A 20,151-nucleotide genomic window follows, 5' to 3' on the forward strand; every position below is an offset into this window, starting at 1 on the left:
TTATTTTCTATGGAATGAATAAAAGAGCGTCCGTAAGTTATTAATTTTATTTCTCCTGGAATTTACCTCATAAAAATGGTTTTTGTAAATGCTACACCCAATTCTGGCCAGTCAAAAACACTGCATTTATACTACTTTACACCACTTAAGCACAGACCTCTTTTGCATAAGGAATTACTTGATCTTGTTAGTGCGTTCCTCGTACTATACATACCAGAATGAAACCGTTAATCGGTCGCAATTTTCGTACATCAAAACACACGCCTCTATCTTCTAGGTAAAAAACACTGGAAGTAAGTCTCGTGTTCGTAACATGAAATTTGCGACTAAGTACCAGAGTTCCACCCTATAGTCTCCTCGCACAAACCTGGCGGAGAAGCCCCGCCCACCATTGTAACTGAACAGCTTGCAGGATTCGTCAGTATTGTACCTATTTCGAATTTAATTAACAAGAATACAAAATATAGCATATTACAAAAATCTTGAATATATAAATTTCTATTCTTTCTGCATAGTTGTCACTGAAATACTTGCCATTGTATAAAAAAACACGAAAAAAAACGAGTGCAACTGTATGAAAAGAAAGGGGAGGCGTGCTGGTTAATGGAACAGCCATTGTTTTGACAACACAAATAATTATTTTTACTGATTAATTTTTAATTTGCATTTGAATTTAGGTTTGGGTTTAATCATAAGAGCAATACTCTTTGGTTTAAGGTGATCTAAAATTAATTTGCTATAGGACTACATAAATTTTATGCTATTTTCGAGCTAATTGACGGGGAAATATAAAAGCTATATAGTTTTTAATGTATTTATTGAGTAATAGTAATACTGAAATGGGAAATATATGTCGAAAAATCATATATCTTTTCTACTAGCCAAGAAACGTATTAAAATGACAACGTTAAAGTTATAATTTAAAAGTGAATGTTAGCAAACGAAGGCAATTAACCACATATAGCCTATAGCCTACAGCTTCATTTACAATACGAATGCATAAATTCATAAACAAACCTCATAATATAATAGTTTAAATGTATAGTCGCACAAAACAGGGGGTAGATAAAATTAGAGATATAATTTATTGGTTTATACAATTATTGGAACTAGACCCATACGAGGCTACCAACCGGCTCCGCCAGATTCAACCACTTAACCAAGGAATTTTAGTAAATAGCCTAACCTATCTGTGATCGCAACTATCTCCAAGTATTCTAAATTCTAGCGATGATAATTTTCTGAGTTTGACTACATATGGAATAAGCACTCTAGTAACTCTAGTTCAGCCCTGTGATAAAATCCTATACTGGTACTCAATATTGCCATTGGATAAACAAAACACAAAAATAAGATAAAAAATAAAATTCAAAAAATAATTAAAACAAAACGGATGGAAGAAAATGCCTCGTTTTAGACCAGTTTTTTTTTTTTTACTATTTGTTAGGAGATATCTAACACTTTTCTGAAAGTTTACCCATCTTTGTTGAACTGGATCAAACCTTCCATTCCTAACCAACCATCTACGGACACGTGTGGCCTTTAACAACTGAATTGGAACTGGAGAGCTGGGGAAAATTATTAATAGACCTACTATGGGTAATGCTTATCTAGTCATCCTCCTCCGGTCGCTCATTATGAATATAAATATAAAAAGACACCTTTACTTTGTGTCAGATTACGCAGGAAATTAAATAGGTAAATATGTGAAACTATGCAAGTATTTACCTTCAAATGGGGTGAAAAATATCAGAAATTTGTTGACGTCAATGAAATCAGCTGTTTCATTAACCAGCACGCCTCCCCTTTCTTTGCATACAGTTCCACTCGTTTTTTTTTCTTCGTTTTTTTTAAACAATGACAAGTGTTTCTGTGACAGCAACTATGCAGAAAGAATAGAAATTTATATATTACATCAAGACTTTGTAATGATATGCTATATTTTGTAAGCTTGTTGTTGATTAAATTCGAAATAAATACAATACTGACGAACCCTGCAATCCATGCAGTTACAGTGGTGGGCGGGGCTTCTCCGCCAGGTTAGTGCGAGGAGGCTATAGTAGCCTACAGTACGGGGAACACACTGACAATATCACAAACAATGGCTAATGTAAAATAGGGTAATGCTTGGGGTGGTATAGGTAATACAATACACGTTTTCTGCTCTTGACCACTGCGAATTTCTGTAACATATGCATGAAGAACACACAGTTTCACAAAACTCCTCCTTTACACAATAGCTTATGCTTCCAACATGGCGTTAAATTAGCAACTACTAACCAAATCTACATTGGCTTATAAAAAAATATGCACTGAAAGTGTTCATGAACTTTGAAGCTTAAAACAATTTTTAGACATAACATTTGGTGATCTTCGTATGTGCCTATTTCCCTTAAAACGAGTTCTCTCTCTCTCTCTCCCCATAAATTCTGCGCAGATGAATAATGCGAAGGGTGAGGTGAGTTTACAGATGTCCATGTTTTAAGTACTAATACAAAAGTGAGAGAGAGAGAGAAGGGCACTTTCAAGAGCTAAAGGAGAGGGCTTACAAGAGAGAGAGAGAGAGAGAGAGAGGAGAGAGAGAGAGAGAGGAGAGACTTACACAAGAGGTGGGCACTTTCAAGGGCTAAAGGAACAAAAGGTGGAAAGAGAGGGGGTGGAGATTAACAAGAGGTGGAGAGAGAGGGTGGGTGAGGGGTGCTTAAAGGAGGTAACAAAGGTGGAAAGAGAGAGAGAGAGAGAGAGAGAGAGAGAGAGAGAGAGAGAGAGAGAGAGAGAGAGAGAGAGAGAGAGACAGAGAGAGAGAGAGGACAAGGACACTTACAAGGCCTTGAGAGAGAGAGAGTGGAGAGAGGCACTTACAAGAGAGAGAGAGAGAGAGAGAGAGAGAGAGAGAGAGAGAGTGGACACTTACAAGGCCTTGAGAGAGAGAGAGTGGGTAAGGCACTTACAAGGCACTTACAAGAGCTTAGAGAGAGAGAGAGAGCTTAGAGAGAGTGGGAGAGAGACTTACAAGAGAGAGAGAGAGAGAGAGACAAGAGAGAGAGAGAGAGGACACTTACAAGGCCTTGAGAGAGAGAGAGAGTGGGTAAAGGGCACTTACAAGAGCTTAGAGAGAGAGTGGGTAAAGGGCACTTACAAGAGCTTAGAGAGAGAGAGCACTTACAAGAGCTTAGAGAGAGAGGGTAAAGAGAAGAGAGAGAGAGAAGGCCTTGAGAGAGAGTGGGAGCACTTACAAGAGCTTAGAGAGAGAGTGGGTAAAGGGCACTTACAAGAGCTCAGAGAGAGTGGGTGAGGCACTTACAAGTGGGTAAACTTACAAGAGCTTAAGAGTAAGAGAGAGAGGGTAAAGGGCCTGAGGGCACTTACAAGAGAGAGAGAGAGAGAGAGAGAGAGAGAGAGAGAGAGAGAGAGAGAGAGAGAGAGAGAGAGGAGTGGGTACAAGGCCTTGAGAGAGAGAGAGAAAAGGGCACAAGAGCTTAGAGAGAGACTGGACAAACTAACTGTACAAGAGCTTAGAGAGAAGGCAAAAAACTTACAAGAGCTTAGAGAGAGTGGGTAATTATTGTAAGAGAGAGAGAGAGAGAGAGAGCACTTACAAGAGTAGTACACACTGTCAATAACTGCAGGAAAGATGCAAGGACAAACCGAGTGCCAAGTATTAAATGCCTCACATGAAAAACCAAAGATTTTACTACATAAATGGCAAAAGTGATTTTTGATGCCCAAAACAATGTAAAAAAAATTGGAAGTAAGAGATGGGGGACAAACCTGTTGTGGTGTAAGGCCAAGCCTTAAATAATGAATATTTTTAATATGTGATAATTATGGATTCTGAATCAGGCTTTGAGAGGGCAGTGTAAATATGAACTAGGGCAACACAGTTTGAGTAGAAAGGAATTACTGTACTGTACTTGGCCAATTACAATTAACACTATCACCTTAGCAAGGAGTTAAACATCTACAAGGTGTGCAAAAACCTCTATTACTCTACACAGCAGACATGGGCACTTACAAAGAAACTGGACAAACTAACTGTGACTTGAAAGGCAAAAAACTTTGGAATTTGGATAGTATTAATCAATAACTGCAGGAAAGAAAAAAAACCACTAATGCCTCACAGAAAACATTTTTTAAATGGCAAAAGTGATTTTTGAGCCCAAAAACAACTAAAAAAAATGGAAGTAAGAGATGGGGACAAAACACATCTAAATAATGAATATTTTCGATATGATAATTATTTCTGAATCAGGCATGAAATGAACTGTAAGTTTAACAAAGGGTGAGAACATTCAAGGAGTTAAAATATCTCAAAAAATTACTCTACACAGCAGACAGATACAAAGAAAGTGGAATTTGGAGTATTAATCAATAAAAAAAAAAAAACCACTAAGCAGAACATTTTTGTATGAAGACACTGAGAAATATGTCGCGAGGATTGAAAACACACATCTCTCAAAATCGATATGTTTCAGGCATGAAATACTGTAATAACAAACAAGACCTAGTCGGTCAAAAAAGCAACAGATGGGAATAGTCAGGCCCAGGCAAAATAACACCTAAACCAGATGGGAAGTCAAGAAGAAAAAGCACGAGAGAAAAGAGAAGAGAGAACACATCACACAACTAACCCCTTGAGGGAAAATCTGACTTAAAAATGTTGTTAATAATTAAAACATGAAGACTGGAGCACATAACACCAAGGTCTAATTACCTTTTATAAAAATATCACAAATATGACTAATAAAAATTTCTATATAATCATTGCACCGATGTGGAAGGCTGATTTTAATTATGCCTATTCTGTCCACCTTTTTCTCAAACTGAAAATTAAAACCTTTGACCCACTATTGTACTTAAATAAAGTAAATTAACCAAAATGAACAGCCAATTGCAAAATATATCAAGACGAGGAATGGATGAGAAATGTCTTTCTGTCAGCATCAAAATCAATCCTGGATGATGCATATTCTTGCTGAAAGGTTAGTTCTGACTGGTTGGACATGAAAGGCTGATGTGCACTCTGATTGGTGTTATCATCATTCTTCACTAGGCAATACCCTGGAAAAAAACCATTATATTAATGAAGCCCGTAATATCAAAGCAATATATATTCCAGTAAACAAGTTAATTCTGTAACTATAAAAATGTAAACGTTCTCAAGATTACATAAACCATTTGCCAGGGCAATTCAAGGATGTCATTTATAGTGTGTAAATTAGATTAGCTGAGGACACTTGGTATGACTCATTAAGCTAGTGATGTTAATGTACCATAGCATCATCTATATGAAGTGGTGATAGAGGCGAGTATATCAGATGTCCTTTACTATTCCTGAGTAATGGAGAGAGAGAGAGAGAGAGAGAGAGAGAGAGAGAGAGAGAGAGAGAGAGAGAGAGAGAGAGAGAGAGAGAGAGAGAGAGAAAAAAAAACCCTTGGTGCTACATTATACAACTGTCCTAGAGTTAACAGAAAAATCTGAGACATCAAAAAAATGTTTAAAAGATGAAAAATGAAAAGATGAAAGGAACGAAAATTAATGAAAGCCAAACAAACCCATCATGGCTGAACAAGAAACAGGAAAGGTAAAATAAAGGGCTGTATGCATGTTCCTGGGTATGTTTTGGGGTAAATTCAATACATATGTCAAAGGAATTATCCCAGATTTTAAAACTTAATGGAGTAGGGCCTGTGGGACTTTGTCTGAAATGAAAACATAAATTGGAGTAAGTGGAGGAATATCACAGATCTTTAAAGTAAAAACATTTCTGTTACCTGGAATACACTGAACTATGAAGCAATAAGAAAAAGAGCAACAATAGTAAGGGATACACACAATGAGCTAATCTTATGAGTGTCACAGGTGGGATACACAATGAGCTAATTTTATGACAGTGTCACAGGTCATGAATAATTATTCAATACATCAAGCTTCTGCTGAAGGCCAAACTGGAGAATAATATTCAAAACATGGAAGAATTAATGAATAAAAATATTTACACAAGACAGACAGGTATTCAAAAATCTTTTAAAGACCTCAATATACCAGTTTTCTGCATAATAAATACAGAAGATACAGGGCAAGGCTACTTCTCAAAAGCAACTTTGCACACCAGAATAACACCTAGCAATTTGAAAAGGTGAAAAGATCTAAATGATTGGAGTTCCAACGTCATTAACCTGATAATCATATTTTGAATTGTTAAAAGTCCAAGAACATAAAGTAACTCTTCTATACACTCATAGGGCCAACCCACAGGGTTTATTCTTCAGGTTCACACTAAACACAGCACACACAAACATTCACAATGAATTCCCTACGTGTATTTATTACTTTCTGCCTTTTCACTCTCTTCTGTTCCCTTTGAGCTCCTTTCATTCTCATTCAGCCACCTTGGTCTTTTTAACCTTACTTTCCTCCATATTTCACCCGTCATAAAAGAAAATATCCTTAGGAAGGACCCCTGAATACCAAGAAATTACTCACTTGTCTTGTTAAAATACATTAAAATTACATTACATTTAGATTAAATTTAGATTTAAAAAATTTATAAGCGGCCACACACACACACACACAGCTTACACACAGGCTGGAGAAAAATTAGTGAACCTACTGTACGTTATTTAAAATTTTGAATGGATCTATGAACACAAAACGTATGAAGCTTCCTGAATGGTTCACGTAATAAATAGCATAAATGGTATTAGTAAACAAGCTGATAAATCAATCACATCTCTTGGCAAGTAGAGCATCTTTTACTCTATTTTGGATGACTCATTTCACCAATTACTCTTACATATACCTATACAAATGCACCTGTAAAAATGACTAGGAGTTCCATTTGTGTAGGAATTCTTTACAATAATGCTGAATTCAACCATGAACCATTGAGGATAATGAACTGGGTACGGAAAGATTGAAAATATGTGAAAGGGTTGAGTAAATAAAATACAGAAATAGAAAAAATAAAGTTGAGGGGAGTGGAATAATGTCATACGTGCTCTGAAAATCTTCAGGCAGAATTGAGCGAATATAATCTAGAGGAAACTGACATGGAAGAGGGACCCATTGAGATATTAACATCAACAGAAGCCAGGTACAAATTTGGAAGATGAAAAGTGAAAAGGCTTCAAGAAAATCAAGAATATAATGGTTTAACTAACTGCTCGAAAATAAAGAGCTTGTTCTAACATATAGTCAGCTTAATCTAAGAAAAAAGGAATAAAAAGCAATTTGCTAAAAGCAACCAGAGAAACCCTTAGTGATGAACTGACCACAATACAATATATGAAAACCAATTACAAAGTATGACAATAATGCTCAAGAGAATGCATGGGAATTAGAGGAGCAAAAGATTTATCGAGCACGTTATGAAAAATTTAGGCACGGTTCTTTAGGTAAGCTTAAGGAGGATTAATATCAACAACAGTTAGTTTGATTTCCTGCCTAAGAAATAAAAGAGGCAGCCTTTACCATCAGACAACTGTAGCACAGGCGGACTACAGTATTATGTGAAAAGGGAGATTACTCACATGGCCATTTATGAATCCTAAAGAATTCGACAAAGGCAAGCAATAACACATCATTACAAAAGCTCAGGTACATGAAACTAAACCAGTGGTATTACTCTAGCAAAACACAAGAGCTACAGTGAAGGCAGAGGCAGGTGCATCTAATGAATTCAAGATAAATGTTGGTATACATCTAACAGCCTCAAGTTCTTTGTTGTTCATCAATGTAATAAAGGAAGCTACAAAGGCGTGCATAAAGGGAAGCTCCTGAGAGTTGCTATAGGCAGAGGACTAGCATTGACAGCAGTATAAGAAAAGTTGAAGAATGTTTACAAATGGAAGAGTGCAAAGGAGGGAAGGATCTAAACTCAACGTAAGCAAAACAAAAGCAATGAAGAAAGATGAGAATATTAAAAAAAAAAAAAAGCTCAATAACATGTATTGGATGTTCCAGATGGTGAGATACAGTGAGACGATTCAGTTATACAAGAAACTGTAAGGAATTGTGGTGTGCAGCGAAAACAGGAAGAGATCCCAAAGACCGAGATAGTCTGGACATGTCATGAGAAGGGTTGAGGAACTGTAGGTAGTTAGAAAAGTACCAGACATGGGAGCAATTGTATAAGGACAAAAATTATGCTAAGGAAAAAAAAAAAAAAGATGAAGACTTCGACCAAATGAGGACTCAGGAAAAAGGTACTCAGCACAACGCTAATATAATCATACCAATCATTCACTTACTATCAAGAGGACAGCAGATGACATCCACGAGCCACCTGTAACTGTTGCTTTAGTGAAAATAAGCTACGCCATACTAACATTTCCAGGTGCTGGCCTTCACTATCTGGCCATGTTACAGAAAATGCAATTTACATCTTGATGAAGTAGTTATGTCCTGTGTTCTTAAGAGCCTTCTCCCCCATCAGATGTTCTTGCTATACCAGTTTATGCCAATCAATTCATCTCCATTAAATGACAATGGGTCTCCTTCCAGTCAACTCTGAAAACAATGATGCTTATGAGAAAGTTGCATACATTTATGATGGCCTTAAAAACTCTGTATGTTCAGAGGTTTTAAAATCCTTCATGGTGCGAATACAGTTCACCAAAATGTTATTAAAAGACAACAGTATCAATGTAATTACAGTAAGACTGGAGAAGATAATCTACTGTTTCCTCAACTTTGATGCTGATCTAGTGTTTCCTCAACTTTAACATTACAATGAGGGACATAAAAGTCTTGATAAAAATATTCATATGTTAATCTAGATCCTAACTTATTTAACATATGAAACAAAAACTAAAGTATACTGTATCCAAACCCAATTAACAACATACCGTACTGTCACTTTCTACACACCACCTTACAGCAACCATTTCATTGTAAATAACATGCAAGAGTCATACAGCCCCAGCCTAATGGATGGGTTATGGAATGGAATATAGAGTTTAGGCCAATGGCCAAGCACTGGGACCTATGAGGTCATTCGGCTCTGGACAGGAAATTGAGAGGTAGGTAGGTTTGAAAGGCGTAACAGAAGGAAAACGTGGCAGCTGCACCATGAAATAATTGTTAGGAGAGGGTGGATAGCAAGATGGAGCTAAGGACCTAAGGAAGGGACGCTGAAATGAACCTTTAATAATGTCTACAGTGCACCCTGTGTGGTGTTCTGACAGCACTACCCCTCGGGAATGAATGGGTTACGGCTTTACTGATCAGGGTTACTGTCAATACCACTTTTGCGGTGTAGGAGCCAAGGTATATAATTTTTTGCCTCTCAACATATTTGTGACAAGTGCAGGAACTGTAAGTAACCTTATTACTAGACACCTCACAAAGCACAATCTGACATGTGCAGTACCAAGACATTTCGAATACAGTGGTTACTAACCCTGGCAACTAAGGCCTCAAAAGGCAGTTGTTAGAACTTGTGACTTGGAGTTGGACAACCCAAGTAAATCTACATTTTCCTCAATCGGACATCTGACGAACACTGGGGCCTTGAACCCAGCACCTGATTATCTAGCGACATGTTTGATCGATTTTTAATTGACTGATCTATGGTTACTAACACTGGCATCATAACTTCTAGGTTACTGACACCATTAGGAAGATTAGGTTACTACAGTATATATACCCATTTTTCCACTCATTCCCATACAAATTAACTATGTTTCCAATGGGGAGGAGCCCATTAAATATTAGGGGATTGTAATAAGCTAACCAAACATCAATGAAAATATCAAATTCATCTGATTTCCATCAAAAATGCCTATGAAAAATATGAAAAGTGGGTTGGTACCCTCCTATTGCTAAATTTCCTAAATTAACCACACAGTACACTGCTGGTATGGGAAATATTCTGGGAACCCCTTGCACTTTTTTAAAATTAAAATATTTCAATAAAAATCTAAAACTAAACTTTTAATGAAAATAAAAAGGTAAAATTATACTTTATACCCGGACTGCCTCTCAGGCTGCACACAATATTTTTCTTGCTTGTTTTGATGGTTTTTGCATGTATCATACCATTATTGCTTTCGGGAATGTCTCCAGCCAGCATGAAAAAACATTTTTTCCTGATAGTTTTCTTGTTTTGTTGTTTTCTGATGTTATGATCTTTGGCAAAACTATCGTTTTCCGATTGTCACTGCCTCAACATAACCCAAGAATATGGGTGAGGCTACTTTTTTAACGGTCATTTTTTCAATATTTCTGCTTTCAGTTTGGGCATGGCAGAACGGAGCTTCGCACCTTACCTGCATTTTGAAAGATTCTTGGCAAGCTCGTATGATCTGGCAGGTGGTAATGTTGCGCTGTGCACGCTAGCCAAAGGGGTTACAGAAAACTAGCAATGTGAGGAAGGTAGTCACAGAAGACGAGCGATGCGTGGAAGGTAATAAAAACAGGAAAACAAAAGAACAGATAAGAACGTTGTTTTATGCTGGCTGGAGGCTTCACAAAAATGACCCACTTTAATTACAGTCAAAAACTAAGCATTTCTGAAAACAATAATGGTATGAAAACATGCAAGCACCATCAAAACAAGCAAGAAAAATATTGCATGTAGCCTGAGAGTCACTCACTACAAAATTGCAATACTTTCTCTTCTTGCTTTTACTGTTGCACATGTAACAGTCACACACCCACTGCTTCCTGTCTTCTCTGTATCTACAAGGTTTTTCACACTTTCTACACGAAACCTGTATGGGCAGCACCGTGCCTTCTTAAAAAGTCCACTGCCTTCTCCTCCTCTTCAAAAAACTCTAAAAGCACAAAAATAAGATATATTGCACGAAACGCACAATTGGAGTTCTTCCATTCTTGAGGCGAACAACTAAGTGATTTGAAATATATCAGGAGTCTACCTAAAGGCATTTGAATAGTGAACTCCCACTGGCTGGAAAGAGACTGGAAGAGGCTTCAAAAAACATGCCAACTGGAAAAAATCGAATTTATTCGATGATTCAAATGCGTGGGCGGAACTTCACCCAAAGTGTCTTCAACGAACACACACAAACGAATGAACAGGAGCAGCTTCGGGTGGGGGTAAAATGAACTTGAGACTTAGAAAATTTTCAGTTTACCGAAGTGAAAAATCGGGTTTTTTTAAAAGTAAATTCGTTATCTAAGTAAATTTTGCTTTGCGACTAGTGGTATTGGGTTCAAAATGTTAGTTTTGAGGAGCACTAAACAGCTGTGTAGGTTTATAGCTCTATCGTATATTGGTAACTTAAACCTAGCTCTATCGTATATTGGTAACTTTTCAACATTTATCAATCATATCTCTGAAACAAGATGGGGGTGTTTTGAACTCCTCTCATTATGTACTGCCTATCTATGTGGGTTTCATAGTTGGGTTGTAGACCAGGTGTAAAGTATAATAATACCAATAAAAAAATAACTTTTTTATCTTAATATATCACAGTCAAATCGTTCACTTGCTGTCTCACTAGCCATACCACTGTGTACTAACAAAATCTGATGGCAAAGGAAAATATGCAATTATCCCTTAAATCATGCTACATGATAGATACCAAAAAAAGCCTTGGTTCATTAAACTCTCTGGTTAACATTCAGTTGAACATAGGATATTAAAAAAATGTAAACACAAAACAGCCCTCAGACAACTAAGGACCTAGCACCCTAGAACCTACGTTTAGTTAAGATGTTTCCCTGCAACTGTCTTGGCTGGTAATTCTAAGCCGGCTGTCCGCGGTGAGCTAACCTATGGCAATTGATATTTTCCTATGTTATTTTACCTGGAGAACATGAATTTAAAACGATATTTTGGCAGTCGGCTGTAACTAAAATGTAACTGACCCATGGAAACTGCGCGTCTGTACCAGTGGGTTGCACGCAGCTTAAGGGTAAATTACAGTTTAGCAGCAGCTGACCGGCAAAATATTACCTTAAACTCTTGTAAAGCAAGTAAAATATAACATAGAAAAACATCAATTGCCACAGTCTAGCTCCAATGCACACTATTCAAAGCTTTTTAAGATTCCTGGCAATCTCCTATGTTCTGGCAAGAGGTAATTACTTTAAATTCTTGTTCTGCAAGTAAAATAACACAGTAAAACGTCAATTACCAGTCTCTCGCAGCTCTCGCTAAGCGCAGAAAACCGGCAGATGCTGATTGGTGAACTGAAAGCTAGCGCATGGGTGTCAAGGCTTAGAATCAGCAATACTAGTAATGAATAAAAAGTGCCTTTGGAACAGCTCCCGTTATCCATTTATTCACCCTTCTTTTTACACTTGTTTTTGTGTTCCAAATGACATACATAACAGTGAAATTTCCAAGTCCTGTGAGCAAACCAAATTCCAAATCTTACAAGACTCCACTAAATTCTACATCCTGCAGCGAGAATTTCTAACTCCTGCGGGAAAACCAAAAAATCCAGCCCCTTATGGGACTGATCATTTCAGTTAATTAGAACCTGCACCATAATTTCACGCTACAGCCAGCCAAGTCCGTGCGTGACATAAGCTCATTTCGTCTTCGAGACACATATTAAAATTCATTACGCCACGAACAACCCGTCTTACTCAGACATATTAAATTTTAACAAAGTCTCCTCCAGACTTACTGATCAGTGTCTTATTCAGACAGATCCATTCTCATTCAGTCTGAACAACTGGGTGTTTCCTTATTCTTGCAATTAAGTCTTTTCAGACAACCTGAGTATTCTCAGACATATTTGATTCTCTAGCGGGTCCAGTCCACATAACCATTATTTCAAGATGGCTACTGTCAGAGCCCAACAAAATGAAGACTTCAAATTCTACATGTCACTGGAAGGACATGGGACTATCAGGAACCCAAGCACTGAGGGAATGGGTTCAAGAGAAAGTGGACAATGCAAGGTGGAAAGAAAGCCGAGAGGCAAAGAGAGAAAGCAAAGAATCGCCCAGGAGAAAAGAGAGAGAGAGGGAAATAGAACAGCAAGAGGCCGAAGGCGAGGAGTTAGAATGGCAAGAGAGAGGGAGAAAGAAGAATCGCCCAGGAGAAAGGAGTTAGAACAACAAGAAAAGAAAGAAATAGAGAATACGCCCAGGAGAAAAGAGAGGAGTTAGAGACGGCAAGAGAGGGAGAAGAAAGATAAGCCCAGAGCGCAAGAGAGGAGATGGAGGCAAGAAAGGAGGGAGAGGGAGCGAGAGACAGTGTGCCCATGACCTCCAGATGGTAGAGCGTAGAGAACGTAACCCCGGCTCCTGCAGTGGGAATAAGTACCTCAGCCAAGCTCACTCGTTCATGCCAAAATGGACAGAGGCCAGATCTGAAAATATGGACCCGAGAGGGCCGAGAAAGAGTCCTGGAGTGCTGCCTCTCCCAGCGGAACTCTCCCTTGTTCTCACTAAATTCCTGGGAGGGAAGAGCCCTTGTTGCCTACCACGCCCTTTCGGCAGAAGGTTTGGAAACTGAGGAAGCGTCGCCAGGCGGTGCCAAAGACGCTAAGATTACCCCAGGCGGTGGAGGGCGTTGGAAGGCAGCCAAGAGAAGCAGGCCAGACTTGGTCTGATTGGGCATACCATTCTGAGGCCCGGGTACGTTAGCAAATGGCGTCAAGTCTGGAAGGAGCCACTACTTTTAAGAGGTACTAGATAAATTTAAATTTGAGCATTTCCTGTGCTACGTCCCTCCTGCCTGGCCAATCTCATGTGTAGTAGAAAAAGCCCTGCAACACTCACGAGAGTGTTGCGGATAACTTCGACATGCGGGGAGACTCACCACCCTCAGGAGGAAGGATCTATGGGGCGGAAGATAAATCCCCCACCCCTCTTCGGAAGATCAAATCCCCATGGGAATGGAAACTTGGGCAAGCCCCTAACTTGCCATTATTGCAAAAAGACGGGGTATTCCTCTGATCAGTGCCAAAACAAGCAAACAGCGCCTCTTTCTCTAGAAAACCATTCAATAACTGGCCTGCACCCTCCACACGGGTAGTGCTGAGATTTCAGCCAAACCTTTTGCCGCATGCAAAGTTTATAGCCTCTCCTCATGGGCGAAATGCCTAAAATAACAAGCCCAATGTTCCGCCATCACCTTGGCGTCCGCAATTCAGTACTTGGGCCCTCCACCGAAAAGTCCATATATGTGGCCCCTCCCAAGGCAGCTACCCCGCGCCAGGTCCGGGGCAGTGAATTGAGCTCTGGCGCGCCATTCCCTCATACAAGGGATAGAGTTCCCTATGGAGCTAAAGTGTTGTCAATGATGGCTTCGTCACGATCGAGAAATTAAATCAATTTAAATGATCCTCCCTAGGTCCAACTGAGAGTCTAAAACCTCATCAATCAAGAATTTGCAATCTTGCAGTAGCAAGCTATTTTCCCGGAGGCCCTATGGCGATCATCCTGGGGACAGGACTTTCCAGTCCCCCAGAAATCCCACGACAATCCAGGGGTCCTGCCTCCCAACTCATTCATCCCAGGCGTGAAATCCTCCACCACCTTTCCCCAGTCAAGACCCAGCCCTCGGTACCATGGGGCGTGAAGTTCCTACCAGTGCCACCACAGGTACAGATGTACAGTGGCCCTTGATCGATTTCCAATCCAATTTCAGTGCCCGGCCTGCCTCAATGCCAGTGCCAGGGCTTGATCAAATCTCCCTCAGGAATGCCAAATCCCCTGCCAGTGCCACTTGCATGCACCGAGCAGTGCCAAGCTCCATGATCCGTCCTGACCCGTGACACAGAAACCACTGATAGTGCCTGACCACTGCCTTGGAGTGCCAGCGTAGAGCACGCCCCATCTCCATTCAAGGGGATCCAACTCAGGACCCCTCTCTCGTCTCCCCAGCCTGGCACATATACCAGCGCCCGGTAAGAGAGCGGTTCCTCTAAACCACAACAGAAGTTCACCTAAGGTGCGGCCTCGCCCATGCCTGAGCTGGTCATTGATGCCTGTGGGCCTCTCATGCCCCCCCTAACTTGTGCTCTCTCTCTCTCGGTCTGTCGCCCAGAAACAATCATGAGTCAGGATTCTACCATCTCTCCTTGGCCAATGAACTCCAAGAGCTGCAACAGATCATGGTAGAACTGGCGAAGAAGAACCCTGTGTCAGCTGTCGCAGCAGCTGACACTTCCGGCCTCGGGCCCTCCAATTCCCCGGCCGAGGCCGACTGTCCAAGTAAGAGAGGTTCACAGCGGAATTACCAGTGGTGGAAAATTCCAGGTAGTCTACAAAGAGCTCTAGAGCTCTCCTGGCACCTGTGCCACCCCTTCATCTTTCAAGAGTCTTGGCACCTCTACTCCAGAAGAGGATGTCAAGGCCCTCTACTCTCTTCTGTTCCTCTGGAACTTCTATCCCTTATCATTCTCTGTTGATCTTTCCTTTAATCTTTTCCTAAATTATCACCACAAGAGGCAATTAAATACAGGATACCATTCCCTCTAAATATATAAATCATTTTGTTATAAAGTAGTAAAATAACAGAGTGGGAAGTGTTTACCATGCGCCCCATACCTTCAACTGGGGCATCGTGTCGGCCCTTCGTGAAGGAGTCATTGCCCTTTGGGTTCCCTTTTCCAGCCCTTGGGCTGAGAGATAGTCCAGGCCGTAGTTTATATGCGACGGACAATAAATTCTTGCATAAACAATAAATACCTCACTCTGCTTCATTGGCTCTTCTGCGCATATCATTTACTCTTTTATTCATTTATTTATTTTTCTGTGTATCTACTTTTAAAGAATCGTGACTCATAGACTCCTGCCCTTGTGATTTTAACGCCACGCCCTTAAACAAAGAGACATATCCCGCCTTTTGATGCACTTGTCGCCCCTCACTTGTTTCATTCTGTTCATTTTTCCTTTTGTTTTATTTTTTTTTCTAAGAACTCTACTTTTGTCCCAGACCCCTCATCATTTGTCTGTTTATCCCATCATAACATTGAGTGAGTATCTATTTATAGCCTTTGCCCGAGTTGTGGGCCGTGGAAGCATAAAATTAGCGTTGTTTAAAGTTAGCGAATTAAAACTCACGAATACTCTCGCTCGCCCACAGCTGTCAAAATCCCCAGTGTAAGTTGTCGGCCATCAACTGTTGAGTTGGCGATGCTTTGAACTATTAGCTAAGCAATTACCAATGCGAATTGTGTATCGTCATTACAATATCACGTAAAGGGGATGTCATTCACAAAATAAATGCTGTGTGTATCATTTACCCCGCCTCTTCAAGGCATACTAACCACATGCCTCTGCTTGTTTAGAATTAAGGAACACATGTAAATTGATTTCCCTAAATTTTGTCACCTGCCTCAAAATTATCTTGTCCTCATAATCTTAAAGTAACGTATACCGTAAATTTGAAGAAATTAATGTGCCATATTAAAGTAGTTACTATTAATGTGTGTTGGAAGTAAAGTAAAGCTTCTCTCCATTTTTGTGTTGGGAAATAAAGTAAAATAAAACTTCTTTCAATTTTGTGTTGGGAATAAGGTAAAGTAAAGCATCTGTAAACTGCTTGAATATCAACACCATGCCGAAGGAAGTGCGAATGTTTTCTTCGGTGAGAGCTATTATAATACAAGGAGTCGCTGACAGACGACCCTTAATTTGCACTTAGTTTATTGAAAGTAGAACCTAGATATCAAAACAAAGTTATCAACAGTTCGATCTGTCCATTTCCTTTACCTGAAACAGACATTTAGATGGCATGGTCGAAAGAGGCAAAGATGAGAGGCTGGGTGCCACTCCCTGAAGCAGCTTAGCCGAACTATGCTGCATAAAACAACCTTCTAAAGGCAGATTAAGATGCTGAATTGTCTTTCCTTTCGCAGGATCCCTGGGAGGAGGCAACCAGATGGCTGAACACCTGGGCAGATGACACATCTTTTGCACACAGTCACCAATCTTTGCACTCGGTCAGGACACTCGGCCAAGGCCTTAAAAAGAGAAGGACAGGAGACATCTCAGGTAGTCGTTGGGTAGTTGTTGAGTAGTCGTTGGGTAGTCACTGAGTAGTCGTTGGACAGTCAGTCACAATGCAGTTGGGCCGTTAGCAGTTGCAGTTGGCCATACACGCAGGTGGTGTTTAGAGATGCTGAGAGGTCACCCTCCACCTTCCCCCCAGATGTCCACACCAGACTCCTGACGTGAACCCAGTACTACCATCATCCTCGAAAGGACCCACCCAGGAACCTGAGAATGATGTCACGTGTGTGATTGTCCCTCGTTATCCTTTGCCAGAGACCCCGTTTCCCTAAGGTAAAGTGCGAGTAAAGACATTTCAGTCACGACCATTTGCCAATTTGAAGTGTTACCGAGTGCCAGTATTGTTTCTCATCCTTGTGTCATTTGTTCAGTGCCTTTTGCAGTGTTTCTTGTTCCAGTGTAAAGTGTTCAGTTATTCCTTGAGTCCTTGGCACCCTCAGTGCAGACTCGAGTCATATTCTGTGTTATATTTTCCTTTACTGGCGTGTAATGTGTAAATCTCTCTTGCAGAGGGACCTATTCGCAGTGGACTCATCTTGGACTGTGCCTTGCCCTTAGTCAAGACTCCAGTAGGAGGATCTTCAGGCGTTGCAAGCCCTTTAACAATTCAATTACCCATTTTCCCTTCTAATGCTTTCTTTTGTAAATATAATTCCTTAATCTATCCCAAGTGTTTACCTAACATTTCCTTATGAGTAGAGCCTTCAGCTCCAAATCGTCCCTTGTTCTTTGTTTTTACGATTCCCTCTATGCAAATCCAAACTCCAAGGTCAATTAAATAAAGTTTTTAGATTTACTTACGGCCTGTAAAATCTCTAAAAATCAAATAACCCCAGGGAAATTCATAAAGTTATTATTATTATTATTATTTATTCCTTCAGGGGCTGGCTCAAGGCAGTAGTTATGAGCCATTTCCACAGGGAAAACGCAGCTTGAGCAATATGCATGGTGTGGGTCCTGTGTAATATTAGCCCAGTAGTGTTGAAAGGAACAAATGTTTGATAAAAACCCAGTAGTGATGAAAGGAACAAATGTTTGATAAAAACTATAGTGTTAGCTACTGTATCACTGTATATGCTGCGAACACTTCAAATTAACCCAGGCCTGCATGGCCACAAGTATATGTTCACAGTATGATGTAAGGAAACAAGATCAATGTGTCACATCCATAAAATAGTAGTAATGTATTAAAATTTTAATTCTCATTTACTACAATGCCGTTGCCTTAAAGGATTTAGTACTTTGTTATAGTAAAATCCCTCAAAATCACAAAACAGCTGTTTCAAATTCATTTGTTTATGTCAAAGTTGTTTATGCCAATTCTTTGGTGATTGTTAATTATATGAGATAGTTATGGATTGTTACATAAGTCGTAAATTTGGTAATCTTGTTTGGAAGCCTAACTGCACAAACTGTGCTTGTGTATGCCATTCGAACACCCTGTGTTTACATCTTTTGTGCATATGACATTTCTCAATAAAGACTGTTTAAAGCAAATGCATTTAAAGAACACTGTTTTATTGGAGTTAATGATTTTTCATTTCACCTCCTAATATCATGGAAGCTGTACTTTTATGCCTGTGTGTGCGTGTGTTTACATCGACGTGGCATTTCATCAATGCCGATGTAACCACCTCTACATAGTGTGTGCATTGTGTGCATTTGTGTGTTTGTTTCTCAGAATGGTATCATGTTTGCCATTTTTCTTTTTTGCTTTGTTTGACTTACTGTACTGTACTGTATTTCAGTACAAGTTTAGTTGACTCTCAGTAAGATTATCACACATATAACAGTACACATCAGAATATTCTCTCTCTCTCTCTCTCTCTCTCTCTCTCTCTCTCTCTACACACGACAGCATTTATCTTTTGGGTTGCAAAAATGAAAAATGAGAAAATACAGTAAAAATATAAAAGTGATTAATGTAAAATATTAATAAAGTCATAAGCCTAACAACATAAAACAAAACAAGCTGTATCCAGTCAGACATCTACCTAGCCCTCTTCACCCATCCAACACTGCATACCCACCCCTCCCAGCCGGGGAAAATGCTCCATAGCTCTAGCCACTTTCCAAAACAACCCCTTCTCTACACAGCCTTATTGGCCCTCCTCTCCCATTGTGCCCAGCCATCTAATTCAACCCCCCACCCTCGGAAACTTCTCCAGGCCTTCCCCTCCCCAGAAGCCTTTCTAAGTCTGTTTGAGTGTAAGCAGTGATACCAACATTTTCCTGAGGCCATGCAGCATTGACAACCATCAGAGACATCTTTGGGGCATTCATCCCTAGTCTGGGTGTGTTGGACAATGTCAGGTTTTGGATAATGGCGATCTGGATAACTGGAGGATTACTTTTATATATAAATATATCTATATACACTATTACTATGCACTTACTACATGGTTACTGTATATATTTACATATTCAGCTTCCAAAAGCTTGAATGGATGGATATGAAATTGATGTATGCTAGACAGCTTGCAATCAGATGAGGAAAGGTTCAGATGACAAAGACAAACAGGATGACAATGTCATTGCAAAGAGAGAGAAATATATTACTGTATGGCATATTTCTTCACTCGGTGGTGAAAATTACCAGTGAGGTTTCTGGTGATGAAGAAATTGTTGAAACTGGGAATCTTCCTAAAACACAGTTACTAGAAGGTTTAACCACTGCCACTGTTTCACATGAGTCTATGGAATATCAAGGTGTACAGCAGCAAGGTCATTGGATTCTGAGAAAGGAAAACAACCCCATAATCTCTCTTCACAGAAAATATCCTCAAAATCTTCAAAGAAATTATTAATCTGAACTAGAGACTAAAAGTTACTTGAACTCACAATGTGACCACATTATCCCTACAGACCATCAGCAGATTTTAGACTTTCTTTTCTGAGCTCGGCCCCGTGTCATCCGGTGAAATTCCATACTAACACGAATTTCTAGGTATAAATATTGCTAAGTATACCAGAGAAAAAGCAGGAATGCTGGGTTTACTACCCAGATCGGCGTCTTCTATGTGAAGACGTCGGTATTACAGGGTAGTGAAGAATCACAACCACAGAGCCACACTCGATAGACATCCCCATGTCAAAACCCCTCAGAAGAGCGGAGAGCCATACCAGCTCCCACACTCACCCGCCCGCCAAGCGGCGACTCCAGCGCCACCTACACTCATTCCATTTCTAGCACGTGATCTTCACGA

The 20,151-nt window shown here is 39.9% G+C and overlaps 1 long non-coding RNA gene across 1 annotated transcript in view; it reads right to left on the reverse strand.

Moving 5' to 3' along the window:
• Positions 1-4,560: 4,560 nt before the first annotated feature.
• The window catches only part of LOC136843261 (uncharacterized), a 30,100-nt gene continuing 14,509 nt past the window's right edge, over positions 4,561-20,151 (reverse strand). The window contains exons 2-3 of the long non-coding RNA XR_010854501.1: positions 8,254-8,512; positions 4,561-5,061 (exon numbers count right to left, since the gene is read on the reverse strand). This is a non-coding gene — a long non-coding RNA (uncharacterized lncRNA). The remainder of the gene's footprint in view (positions 5,062-8,253; positions 8,513-20,151) is intronic.

The sequence above is a fragment of the Macrobrachium rosenbergii genome, chromosome 11 (assembly GCF_040412425.1).
Source record: "Macrobrachium rosenbergii isolate ZJJX-2024 chromosome 11, ASM4041242v1, whole genome shotgun sequence".
NCBI classification, from domain to species: Eukaryota; Metazoa; Arthropoda; class Malacostraca; order Decapoda; family Palaemonidae; genus Macrobrachium; species Macrobrachium rosenbergii.